Source organism: Rattus norvegicus, chromosome 7 (genome assembly GCF_021556685.1).
Source record: "Rattus norvegicus strain SHRSP/BbbUtx chromosome 7, alternate assembly SHRSP_T2T, whole genome shotgun sequence".
Taxonomy (NCBI): domain Eukaryota; kingdom Metazoa; phylum Chordata; class Mammalia; order Rodentia; family Muridae; genus Rattus; species Rattus norvegicus.
The window spans coordinates 7,797,115-7,811,388 of NC_141540.1; the positions used below are offsets into that span (position 1 = coordinate 7,797,115).

At 33.2% G+C, this 14,274-nt stretch overlaps 2 pseudogenes; both read right to left on the minus strand.

Annotated features, from left to right (window-relative positions):
• Window positions 3,707-4,644, minus strand: Or6c1f-ps1 (olfactory receptor family 6 subfamily C member 1F, pseudogene 1; annotated as a pseudogene).
• Window positions 11,813-12,769, minus strand: Or6c3l-ps2 (olfactory receptor family 6 subfamily C member 3 like, pseudogene 2; annotated as a pseudogene).
• Window positions 12,770-14,274: the final 1,505 nt, after the last annotated feature.

Consider the following 14,274-nt stretch of genomic DNA (forward strand, 5'->3'; position numbering starts at 1 on the left):
GCTTCCTTCTCTCCCAATGACAGGCCTCATTCTATCTTGTCCCTGCCTTCACCTGTTTAATGACATCATCCTACAGTGAATAGAACTAAAGAGAATTTACCACAGAGGAATCTCAAAGGGATGAGAAACACTTAAAGAAAAGTTCAAAGTCCTTAGTGGTCAGGGAAATGCAAATTAAAAATGACCCTGAGATTCCACCTTATGCCAATAAGAATGGCTAAGATCAAAAACTCAGGTCACAGCAGATGCTGAGGAGGGTGTGGAAAGAACACTCCTCCATTGCTGGTGGGATTGTGAGCTGGTTCAACCACTCTGGAAAGCAATCTGGAGGTTCCTCTGAATAGAAAATAGGTCTATCTGAGGATCTTGCTATACCACTCTTGGGCATATACTCAAATGATACCCACTGTGCCAAACGGACACGATGTTCATGCCAGCCTTTTTTGTAATATCCAGAAGCAGTAACAACCCAGATATCTTTCAAATAATGACTAGATACAGAAAATGTGATTCATTTACACAACGAAATATTATTCAGCTATTAAGAACACCACAAGTTTTGCAGGCAAATGGATGGAATTAGAAAATAGCATCCTGAGTAAGGTAAGCCAGACGCAAAAGGAAATTCGTGGTATATACTTACTAGTAAGTGGATATTAGCCAAAAATGTATGAAATACCTAGGAGGCAACCCGTAGAATTTAAGAAATTTAACAAGCATAAAGGCCAAGGCAAGAAGCTTCAATTCAATTTAGTATGTGGAAAAAAATAATATCAGGAGTCAGAGAGAGGAAGGGACTTGGGTGGGACAGAGGAGAAGGAGGGGGGAAAAGGGAACAAGTTTGTGTATGGAGGGGGTAAGACAGAGGCTAGGGGTGCCAGCAGAATGAATAGAAATATGCAACTTCAGAAAATGGGAGGTGAGGAGACTCTCTAGAGAGTACCAGAGACTCTCAGAACTCCATGGGAGTGACCTTAGATGAAATGTTGAACACTAAGGAGCAGGAACATGAGATTCTAACAGGGTCTCAAGAGGAGACATCGTATTGCCAAAGCATAGTCACAATTTCTGACCCAAAATTGTTCCTATCTAAAAGAACTGCAGGGATGAAAATGGAGAAGAGACTGAGGGAAGAAGTTGCAGTGATCAGCCCAGCTGGGGATCCACCTTATGGGGAGAAACTTAGGCCTGACACTATTACTCATGCTGTTGTGTGCTTACTGACAGTAGTCTAGCATGGCTGTTCTCTGAGAAGTGCTATCAGCAGCTGACAGAGATAGAAGCGTTACATACAACCATTGGACTGAAGTCGGGGACCCCTATGGCTGAGTTGGGGAAGAATGGAAGAAGAGGGTGATCCCAAAGGAAGTCCACAAGTCTCAACTAATCCAGACCCATAAGACGCTGGACCATATATAGCAGATGTCTACCTGGCCTGGCCTCAGTGGTAGAAGGTGCATTTAACCTTCGAGAAACTTGAGGCCCGAGGGAGAGGGCAGGACTGGGGGTGGGGATGCATCCTCTCAGAGACAAGGGGAAGTAAGTAGCAATCGGTTGAGAAATTGTGGGAGAGGGGAATTGGATAGAGGCAACTGCTGGATTGTAAATAATTAAAAGGGTCATTTTTGACCATTTCTAACAACATCATAAAGATAACAAGTATCATTGTCACATTAATGAGTCCTTTTCACATACCTACGAAGCCCTTCTTCCTGCAGTTGCTCACAGATTGTCATGGCTTAGTTTGCTCGTCTTTCTCTGTTTTGACTTGGTAAATTTAATTTCTTTTCCTATATTTGGATTTTTTCTGGACCAATTTCTACTTTGTCTGAGCTTTACTCTGGGCATTCCCATCACCCCCTGATCCATCTCCAATCTCCTGGCAGGTACCAAGTTTACAACCTCCTCTGTTGTTCTTTTAAAGATCTTTTTTTTCCGACTTCTTTCAATTTTTTTTTCTGTAAAGAAGATAAAGAAGATGCTGGAGGGATCCCAAAATGTTTAGTAACATATTCAGTCTCAGTAAATTATTTGAACGACCCAGAAACCTTCACTAGATCAATCCATTTTCAAGATAGTTCTTGAGATGTAATCAGTCCTTGATAGCACCTCCATTGGTAAACCAACCCTTCAGCACATGAAAGTTTTTTGTCAAATCAGAACACTAACAGTCACTTTATGCATATGGGAGTTTTACAAATGTTTTAATATTCATTTTTATTATTTTAATTATCTGCATGTGTCTCTGTGTTCATATGTGTGCATGAGTTCAGGGGACAATAGAAGACAGAAGTATTGTACATTTGCAACCAGTATTACAGGCGATTGTGAGCCAGCTGACATGGGTAATGGGAGCTGAACTCAGGACTTCTGCAAACACTGTTTTCTTAAAGAGTTTACTCCTGAATATTCATTTATATAATCATGGTTTTAAATGGTATTAAGGAATGTTATAAGTTAATACATTACCATAATTCAAACTTTTTAAAAGTATGATATGAAATGTATATATCCATTTAAATTCATATTTAAATAAATATAGGAATATATAATATCTTTGATGGTATTTATATTCAAATTCTAGAGCAGTTTTGAGCAAGGTATGTATACAAATATAATTATAAATATTAAATACTTGTCTGCTAATATTCAAAATATTGCTTTCTGTTGATAGACTTTGTGATAACAAATTTGAATCCTGAATATAAGGGCCAATTCTTCACTATTTTTATTTTACAATGTGTGTTGTGTGGTTTTGTCTACTATTTTATGTGTTTATTCATGCATTCATATATATCAGTTACGTTTAGGGAAATGATGCTAATTTATTTGTATTGTGTGCATGTAGGAATTCAAAAATATGTTTTATTTAAGTCTAATACCTAAAGTTTAAATGAGTAATGGACTATGATGACTCATAAGCAATCAAATCACTGAAGCATAACTTATGAAAATGAGCATCAGCCAGCATGTCTTGGCTAATATAAAAAATACCATACATTTTATTCATCTGTTGTGACCATCTCATTCTGGCAGGCTAGGAAGTCTATGAATATGCCCATGGAAAGCAGAAGCAAACCTTGAGTGATAGGCCTTATCAACCTGATCAGAAACATCTGCCTTGGCTGCAGATGTGAGCTTTGATGTGCCAGAGCTAACAGGTCACATTGACATGTTGAATTTAACAAGCTGCAGCCTTGTCATCTGGAATGAACTAGCTGCAAAAATATGGAAACTTATCCCACTGCTGTGCTTTTGCTACCTCCAAATTAATGTTCTGGGAATGGGTTTTGTGATCTCTCCCTTTGTATACTCTGATATGAATATTAAACTTGAACCTTGATCAGAACTTTCTTGCTCTATGTTTCTCTCATCCCCTTCCCTTTCCATTTCCAGCTCTCCTTTCAGGTGAGCCCTGCTCGAACTTAAGTTGTTGGATGGCTTCAATGGGTATTCTTCGATTTGGCATTTAAATCTTTTTTTCAAAAACAAAGTGAGTTTGGAATATCTATAAAAGGGTTTTAGCACACATCAATTGATTATCTAATATGAAAAGGTCGTCCCTGAGAAAGTAAAACTGTGTTAGAACTGTTTAGGAAAGCAATTTTAATTGGATGTTTAAAGATAGAAAACTATATTGTTATTTATTCCATTTTGTTATTTTACTTGGCCTTCAACGTACCTCTCCATCAGAATCCACATCATTTCATGTACTTTTGAAAAACACCATCTTCCTTACCATGTTCATAAAGGCTTGCCTGACTTGCTGATTCCTCAGGCTATAAATGAATGGGTTTAACATGGGGGCTACTGAGGTATTTAATATGGCAACTTTCTTGGTTAATGATGCTCTATCTGCAGGTGAGGGTTTAATGTACATAAAAATGCAGCTGCCATAAGAGATGGAGATGACAATCATGTGGGAAGAACATGTGGAAAAGGCCTTTGACCTCTGACTAGCAGAAGGAATCTTCACAATTGTTCTGATGATACGTGTGTAGGACAGAAATATTAACACCAAAGTGAACATTAGGGTAAAGACAGCACAGGAAAACCCCATCCTCTCCAGAAACTTTGTGTCTGAACATGAAAGTTGAAGCAGGGGGAAATAATCACAGGTATAGCGATCAATGACATTAAACCCACAGTAATCAAGCTGTAGAAGTAACATCAGTGCAGGGAAGATGATTAGGAAAGAAACCAGCCAGGAGGCAAAGACCAGCATTGTGCAGACATTCTGACTCATGATGGTCAGGTAATGCAAGGGCTTGCAGATGGGAATGCAACGGTCATAAGACATGGCAGCTAGAAGGTAAAATTCAGTAACTCCCAAAAGGATGAAAAAAATAACTGAGCTATACAGTTGTTGAAGGATATGGTTTTATCCCATGAGATCATTGTGCCCAAAAACTTGGGTATGGTGACAGTTGTGAAGGATACTTCTAAAACTGAGAAATTCCTCAGGAAGAAATACATGGGAGTCTGGAGGTGAGAATCCACCAATGTGAGAGTGATGATGGTCATGTTCCCTGTGATGCTGAATGTGTAGGTGATGAAGAGAAAGATGAAGATCACAACCTGGAGCTTTGGGTCATCTGACAATCCCAGAAGAATAAACACTGTGGTTTCTGTATGGTTGCTCATTCTGCAGTTATTTATTTCCTTCTGCCAAATCTTGATACAAAAGAAGAAAGAGTCAAGTAGAATTGAGGATTCATGAAAACCAAAGTACGGGGCTGTCATATTGTTCAAGTAGTGTGCTGTTTCCACCTGTAAGGGTAATTTAATGTTCTTTGATTGCATTTCTTTGTTCTAGTGATTCTTTGATTGCATTTCTTTGTAGAGAGAACAACTCCACATTCAATGCAGTTGAAAAAGCTTGGAATCAAAAGTGTAATACAATGCCTCTCATCTCAATGAACAAGGAAATTATGAATAATATTCTCATGTGCTATATAGAGAAAAAAGTACTCTTTTGTGATAACAGAATGGTGGTTCCCCAAATAGGAACTATGGATTTAGCATATATTCCTGTGGCTGTGTTCTAAGGTATATATTTATTTAATGCTATTAGAAAGAGGGTTTTACTTTTCATAGAGAGTGGAATGATCTTGTAACTGATATACACCTAGGAAATTTTAAGGATATTTTGTGTTGGATCTGAACCACTTACTAGCACAAAAGTCCATTAACCCCATTTGTTCCATTTTTCCATAATGCAAATACACAGTTTCTTCTGCAGACAAGTCAGTATTACAGGGCAACTTTAAGTTATAAGTGTTAAGGTATGTTAAACATTTGCAAATTATATCTGCATGATCATGATTATGAATACATGTAGCTCAATGCAATGACAACCAAATCACTTTCTCTCACTCTTCCATTTCCATGACATTAGCAGTAACACTGACTGTCTCCACAAGTAAAACCATACCTTCATTCCTGTCAATAGACTCTACCATGCTGTCCTTCCCTTTCAACTCCTACTTGACATAGTGCATTCACAAAAGGTAAAGATTTCATTATCAAAACTATTTTAATATACATTGTGCTTAGCATAATGTTTGCTTAAAGGAAGAGTTTGCCCAGTTAATGTTAGCTCTTATTTATTCATTTAGCATAATTATCTTCTGTATGGTATACTGTGTATTTGTATTATGTATGTTTTTATCTTTGTATTATAATGTGTTTTCTCAATTATTTACTTTATTTAATATGCATAGGCACTTGTTTAAAATCTGTTTTGAAAAAATTTCAAGTGAAATGTATATAAGGGAATCTACAATATACACAAACATACACATATATTTTTAAATAAATTGGGAAATATTATTTTGACTTCAGTGTTTCTTTGGTTTTGATCAAAATTGTTACTTTTTAAATCTCCTACTCATGAAGTATCTCATGATCAAATAGATAAGATTTAATTACTAATATTAGTTGACATTCTTATAGTAAAATTATATTAAGACTCATTTAAAAAGAGACAACAAAGTTAAAATAATTACAAGTTATTTCATATATGTATAGTATGCTTTATGCTATCCCTTTAAATGATCTCTCATGGTGTAGCATATTTTCAATACAAAATATGTCCTTAATTGGGCATTATCCACATGAGGGTCTATCATGGTTTTTATGAAACCGGAAGGACTGACTTTTGAAAAATATTTTTTTAATTACCATATGCTGTAGTACTTTGTAAGTCATGTTAAAATTAGTGTACTTTATCCCTTAATATAAATTTTAATTATTTACATCATAGAATGTGGCAAGTGTTAGAAGTATGCTTAAAAGTATCATAATAGTGACATTTCTGATTTTTTGGCTGATTTATTTATAAAACTGTAAGAGTTACATGAAAAGACTTATAAACTTTCTTGCCCCCAACTGTATGCCATGAGTCTAAAATGTATAATTGTTGATAAGCAAACTACTTCTTAGAATTAAAAATATACAAATACACATTAGATTAATGCTATTTTGGATGTGAAGATCCATCAATGCATCATATTTTATTTGCTTACCTCTACCTTTCTTATATATATTATAATTTTAATATTTACAGGTAACAATGTAATATTCCCATTTACCCTATGGATTAGAACAGGAAGAGCTGTAAAGAAATGTCTTAGTGAGTTGCTAAATGAGAACATTCCTCTCCAAATAAAAAAGTAAAAGAAAAAGAAAAGAAAAAAAGAAAGAAACATTTCTCTACCAGTCTTCAAAGGCCAGAAAAACAGTCTTAAGGAAACTACAAAGTTATTTGTTGTTCGTAGATGATATAAGACCCTGCTCTAGGACTGTTGTAATATATTTTTTATGAAAAAATGTTTATGAGAACTCAATGTATTAGATTTACTTGTCAACAAAATAGGTTTGATACAAATTCTAAAAATGCATAGATTCCTAGACCATTAAATTATACCAATAATGAATTTCACTTAAGAATAAAGATTATTGCATGCATTTAACTCATCTGTTTAGGTTCAGAATGTTTTACTTATTTATTTTTATGGATGTGAGTACTCTCTGTGCATGTATGCCTGTATGCCATAGGGTTCTCCAGATCTCCTGATAGTAAGTTGAGGTGCCATGTTGCTGCTGGGAAATAAACTCAGGACCTCTGGAAGAGCCACCAGTAATTTTAACCACAGAGCCATATCTCCGGGACATTGGTCAGGTTATTAACATCTCATTTCCTTCCATCCATTTCATGAAAACTACATTTTACTTATCTTCTAAAGAATCTGAAAAATTCCCAATAAAAATGAACAATGTTAACATTTGTTCAGTATCATGATTGCAGTAAATTATCTGGGTTTCCCTTATCCACATATTATGTCATTTCCAAGTCTCTACAGTGAAATAAATAACAACAATGACTTCTAGAAGAAGCTAGGCAGAGTATGGGTAATTTATATAAAATTCACAGGGAAAAACCATGTTGGACAGTATATTAGACTGAAAGGTAAAAAATGCTCTTTTTTGAGATACATTAGTGAGTTTGACTAATTGCAATTCAATTTTGTTATGTGTATTTGATTATTGTTAGTAATATTGTATGGTACAATGAATGATCATTTTCTTAAATTTGAAAGGCCAGTTTTTCCTCAACTTTCTCTATACTTATCTATTTTTCAGTCAACCCTCATTAGATAAAAGTTATTTAAAAAATGATACAGAGTACATGACCAAACATATTTTATTGATCACATTTTCTTAATTCTTTATACATTCAAATATTGATGAACTGTTTGTAATTTTGGAGGATAGGAAAGATTAGTTATTTAATTCAAGGTGTGAGTAATATCTAGCTCAGCTTCACATTTCATGTTGTAATAAAATACTCTACAATCATGGAGTTAAATAATGAGGTAGAGAGGATTTAGGATGAGTTGGGAGAGCGGAAAGAATATGATCAAAAGAGTTAGATACATGATAACAATAAGTAAACAATATACAAGAAAAATATTCTTAGTACACACTCACTGCATCGTCTGAACCATGACAATGATTCTTTTAAGACTTGATTTTTTAATTCGGATTGAACAGACATCTCAGAATTCACTGAATGGTTAGATTTATTTTTTACTAAATTATTTTTTTGTACTTTCACAGCTATTTGTGGCTTTTTTCCAGGAGATATGAATAGAATAAATTACCTACTTTCAATAATAATGTAAAAGATCAATTTCAGCCTTAGTATTCCTTTATAGATAGAATAAAAGTCCTTTATACATAGAGAGAGAGAGACTATTGAGTTATACTTAATACTAAAACTCATACCATAATTGTTTTTAATAATTAAAAAGAAGAAAATCTGATCTATTTAGAATAATGCTAGTAGAAAAGAAAAAATGAATTGTAAGAATTTCACAAAAATGTTATAAAATTAATAAGTAATATTTCACAAATATTTGTTTAAGTTTAAGCATAAATTCCCTTATGTACACTTCATTTAAAATGACTGAATTCTCAATTTGACAACATATTCATAGTAGCAATAATTTACGAAAGGCACTATTCACTTCAGGGATGAAAGGCTTGTGTATTTTTTATTTCATTTAACTATTCTAACACATTTGTGTTTTTCATTAATTTATACAAATATCGGATATCAACAGATTACTTACAATTAAGAAAAATTTTTCAAAAGAGCACTAAATATCTGTTAAAACAGAATGAGATTTGTGGAGATAATGAATCTTTGTTTTTAACCAACAGAATACATAAAAATTAGCCTAAGCTGTAACGCCACATTTCAAAATATAATTATAGTAAATCTTAAATTTGACAAAGTTGAGTACTCAATTGATGCTTAACTTTTAATGACTTTCACTTCCTTCTTTATGATCAACTTACCTGTGATTACATACAGCTTTTCAGAACTGCTAGAGGAGTGGATGCAACGTCGTTAAAAACTTCCTCCGCTAGGAAATGAGTTTGGAATTCGTTGCATGTGTTTTCAGATATGTTTTCTCATTTTATTCAAAGTGAATTTATTCCTTTTATTGCCGAGACATAATGAAGAATGAAGGCAGACACCGAAATCTTTCCAGGAGATGTTTTAAAATGCTCATGGTTTGTTAATATATTTTATGTTGCAAGGTGTACTTAAAGGTTTATTCATTCACTCTGCAATTGGCTCAAGGGACCAATTCACTGAATCAAAATTATCAGCAGAGGAATGTATACAAAACACCAGGGAATATCAACCATAATTGTATTAGTATTAACACTGGAAAAAGAAGTTTGGGGACACTGTCCAGTGAAACAGAGTAAGATCACAAAAAGAAGAAATTTATGCTGTTTTTTCATGCAGTTCAAAATCTCCCCACCTTTACATTTTTGATTATATTAAAACTCCTTACACTTTATGTTCCTTTTACCTGTTCACTGAATTGCTCGATGACAAAAAATTAATGTTATAATTTATATATCAAATATATTAGGTTCATCTTCCTTGAGGAGGCCATAAATACACTAATGTTGGACTGTTATTAAGGTTCAATATTATTGTGCAAGATTTTAGCAAATTCTATTGAAAACAATAGAACATGGTTATTTATTTTGCTTGCATTTTATTTAATTTTTTGAATTATTTCTTTTAATTTTTGAGATCATAATATAATTACATGATTTGAGCCCTTTCCTTTCTTCCTTCCAAACACAAACATATAACTCCACTTGACCCTCCTTCAAATATATGGCCTGTTTTTTTCATTAATTATTGTTATAGACATATATGTACAGGAATATGTATATATATATAGTATACAAATATACAATCTGTGAAGTCTGTATAATGATACTTGTATGTATGTTTTCTTAAATGATTATTTAGGATTGGAACACAGTTGTGTTCTTCCCTGGGAAAGACTATTTCTCAACATTTTTTGCTTGTTTTTTATTTTGTTTTATTTTTTCATGTTTTAATTTCAATTTTTTATGCAATATAGTGTAATCATGGTTTCCATTTTCCAAACTCTTCTCAAATCCTCTCCACATCCTTATCCACCCAGCTGCAAGCTACTTTTCTCTCTCTTGCTTGCTCTGTAAATCAGGTTTTTATATTATCTACAATTGGTCAGAAACTACAATCAAGTTTCTCAACTTTTCTTTAGTATTGGTTACTTATACAGAGGAGATAGTAATAGTGATTTTCATATAGTTATAAACAATGGTGACACAATATACGCCATACATATTTCATTTTCTAAGTGTTTTCTAGAATAATTTATATGATTTTGTCTATTTTATTTAGCTTTAGAACATTTAATAAGATTTATTTTGTGTCCATGAATGTTCTACCTATATGTACATATGTGTACCATGTGTCCATGGAAGTCAGGAAAAGGTGTTGGCTCCCATGGGTGCTGGTTATTAATCTCAGGTCCTCTGAAAAAGTAACCTGTGCTCATGTCCACTATGCAATCTTGCCATATGCACATAGCATAATACAGAATTTTTTAAAAATTAGAATATCTAGAATTGAAGTTCAGGTAAAATATTAGTAATGTAATATTGATCTGATTAGTGATACTTCGAATATAATGGTCAAATACATGATTATGGCTAAACTAAATGGGTAATCAGTCAAACCTAAACATCATAAATCTTGAAAACAGACTGGAAATGATGATGTGTGTTGATAAGGATATGGTAGTAATAAAAGATAGAAGCACTGTGTATAATAAGACTGTGCTCTATACATGTGTGAGATTATAAAATAACAAAACAATAAAACACTAAAATGGAGATTACTGGGTCAGGTAGTTATTCCAGTGTGTAAAAGCCTTAATGATGCAACACTGGCAATCTAATGTGGACCTCTGTGATTCACATCAAAAGATGAATCTGGTGCTACACAGCAATGTTCCCAGTGTGCCTACCACAATATTGAAGGCAAAGATAAGAGTTGGAGTTGTGGAGAGCAAAAACTGACTCCTTAAAATTGTACTCTGACCTCACTAATATACCATGGTACGTGCCACACAATAACAATAATAGCAAACACATACACACATAAACATGGAAGATATAGAAACAAGACCTAGAATTTCAGGAAATCTAGGAAATAAAAATATTATGAAACTCAAATTGTTTGTTAGTAGATAGTAACATTTGTACACTCAGTAAGTGAAGAATTATTTGAATACTGTACATAGAGAGAAAAAAAGTTTACTGCAGATATGTAACTCAGTCCATGTACAAACTGTTTCATTTGTGACACATAGGAGAAAATTTATGTTTGTTAGGGCAGTGATATCTCTATAAAATCAAAATATAAAGTGGTTTTATTAAGAATAATCAGCAAAATAATTTAAATTCTATAGTAACTAGTTTTCCATTGAGAACTTTATTCATACTTCAGATTTTTAGTTTTTTTTAAATTTGGGATTATAACATAAGCACACTTCTCCCTTCTGTTTTCTGCCTCCAAACTTCCCATATACTCTCTATTCTCTTTCAAATTCATGGCCCCCTTTTTAAGTGTGTGTGTGTGTGTGTGTGTGTGTGTGTGTGTGTATTCCTAAATAAAACCTGTTAATTCCATAGTATGTCACTTGTATGTATGTTTTCAAGGCTAACAATTTACCCTCATGTTTTTTAACCAGATTGAAATGTGTGGTCATGGCTGTGATCCAAGCTACTTTGGAGAATGAGGTTTAAGAAATAGTGCCTCAGCCAAGCCTGGGCTACAAAGAGGAAGCACAAGAGTTACATGGTGAGAGAGCATTGAGATAGATTCTATAATATCAGTAAAATATATAAAGGAATTAAGTTTCCATTAAATTTTATCGAATATTTACAATGACATCTCTTCACATAAACACATTTTTTTCCATTTGTTCCTGTAAAAACCTGCCTTTTGAACCAAGTCTTTAAAAACTTGTTTTACTTGCTGGTTTCTCAAGGTATAAATGAAAGGGTTCAACATGGGAGCAACTGAAGTCCTAAAAATAGCCACTGTTTTGGTCAGTGATGTTCTTTCATTTGCTGAAGGCTTCACATAGATAAATATACAGCTTCCTTAAGACATGGAAATGACAATCATGTGAGAGGAACAGGTGGAGAAAGCCTTTTTCCTCTGACTGACTGATGGAATTCTTAAAATAGTCTTGAAAATGCACATGTAAGATAAAATCACCAATGCCATCATGGACAGTAGAGAAACCAGAGCAACATAGAAACCAGTCACTTCTAGGAACTAAGTATCAAGCAAGACAGCTGTAAAAGGGGAAAATAGTCACAGTAGAAGTGAATGATGACATTGGAAGCACAGAAATCCAACTTTTTTAAGTGGTGGGAAGATGGTCAAGAATTCTGCTAGCCATGAGGTGAGGACAAGAAGGGTGCAGGCTTTCTGATTCATGATGAGGGTGTAGTGAAGTGGCATGCAAATGGCAACATAGTGATTCTAACTGTAGAAGAAAAAATTCTGTCACCCCCCCATGATGATGAAGAAAAATAACTGAGCCAAACAATTATTATAGGAAATGGTTTTGACTTTATTAATTATTGATGCCAAAATCTGGGAATGGAACACAGTGAACATAACTTTTAAAAAGGAGAAATTATGAAGGAAATAATACATAGGAGTCTTTAAGTGAGAGTCCAGCAATGTGAGGATGATGATGGTTAGGTTTCCAATGATGCTTACTGTGTAAGTTATGAATAAAAAGATGAAGATTGCTACCTGAAGCTCTCTGTTGTCTGATATTACCAAGAGCACAAACTCTGTAATTATAGTGTAGTCTTTCATAATTTTTTCTCTTCTGACAAAACATATTTATGACAAAGAGATCGAACATTTTATTTAATGGTGCAGAATTGAAATCTCGATATTTTGATATTACCATCTCAAAATTTCTTGTAAGAATTTTGCCAAATTTCAACTAACACTTTGATAATCAGTATTGTCTTCCTTCATAAATACATATAGATGTCATTAATTTATCTTCAAAGCATGCAGGTCAAAGCCAATACTTGTTCATTACTATTGAAACAGAGACCATATACTATGTTAAAAAGTGAAATATACTTATGGATCAGTGTTTAAAATTCCCTTATTAGTGTTTATATATGAAACCTTCGCTTACACCCAAAATTTCCATGAGAGCAATGCAACCGTGAAAGACAGATTGCTCCATGGTAATTATTAACTTTACCTGTAATTTGTACACTGTCATGAAATAGCTGCCTGAAAAGCACATGTATTAATTTCTAGTTTCTGATACTATCTGCTTTTATAACTGAAATATGTGATATTTAAAGTAAATTCTGATGCTATTTGAAACTTACAGGATTTATTGAAAGAATTCAATGAACTAATATACAATGCATAATATTGTAAAAATTTCATTCTTAGAAAAATCATTTTTATGTATAACCACAAGTACTTGTGTGCTTGCACCCAGGGAGATGTAGGATTATCATTATGTTGGTTATGGTAAGAGTAATATTAATAAAATATCTAGAAGATAGAAATAAAATAAACAATACATTTATATGATTATCATATGAAATAGTTTAATGAAAATGAACTTTTAAATATTTGCTTAGTGTTTTTACCCTTACTTTTTTGAGAACTAAAAGGAATTGACAAGGAAGTTTTGTTCTTTTGTTTGGAAATAAAGCATTGCTTTCCTCGTTGAAGTCTATCCAGATTAAATGTAAAAATTGTTAGATTTACTTTATTGAACTTATAACATACATGTTTAAACTAGCTGACCTGTTTACAAACTAATATCCAGTAAACAGCATAATGTCTGTTGCCTAAGTTCTTCATTTTTTGTGATATTTTTTTCTGTCTATAACAGGATATGCTTGTTATATCAGGATATCTTGGAAAGAGATAATTATTAAAAGTTATAATGGACATTTCCCCTTTTCCATATAATGTTTTGATAATTACTGATGTACTTTTTGCAGTATACATATTTGTCATTAATTTATAATTAAACATTCAAGCCAAAAATCTACTTATTATTGTTTGAGGAATTGTCAAACTATATTAAATGTGCTTATACTAAGAATAAATGTTAAAATGATAATTGGAGGAGTTCTCCAATACTTTTTAATTATAGCATTTGAAAAAACAGACTGGAGGTTCCTCAGAAAATTGGACATTGAACTGCCTGAGGATCCAGCTATACCTCTCTTGGGCATATACCCAAAAGATGCCTCAACATATAAAAGAGACACGTGCTCCACTATGTTCATCGCAGCCTTATTTATAATAGCCAGAAAATGGAAAGAACCCAGATG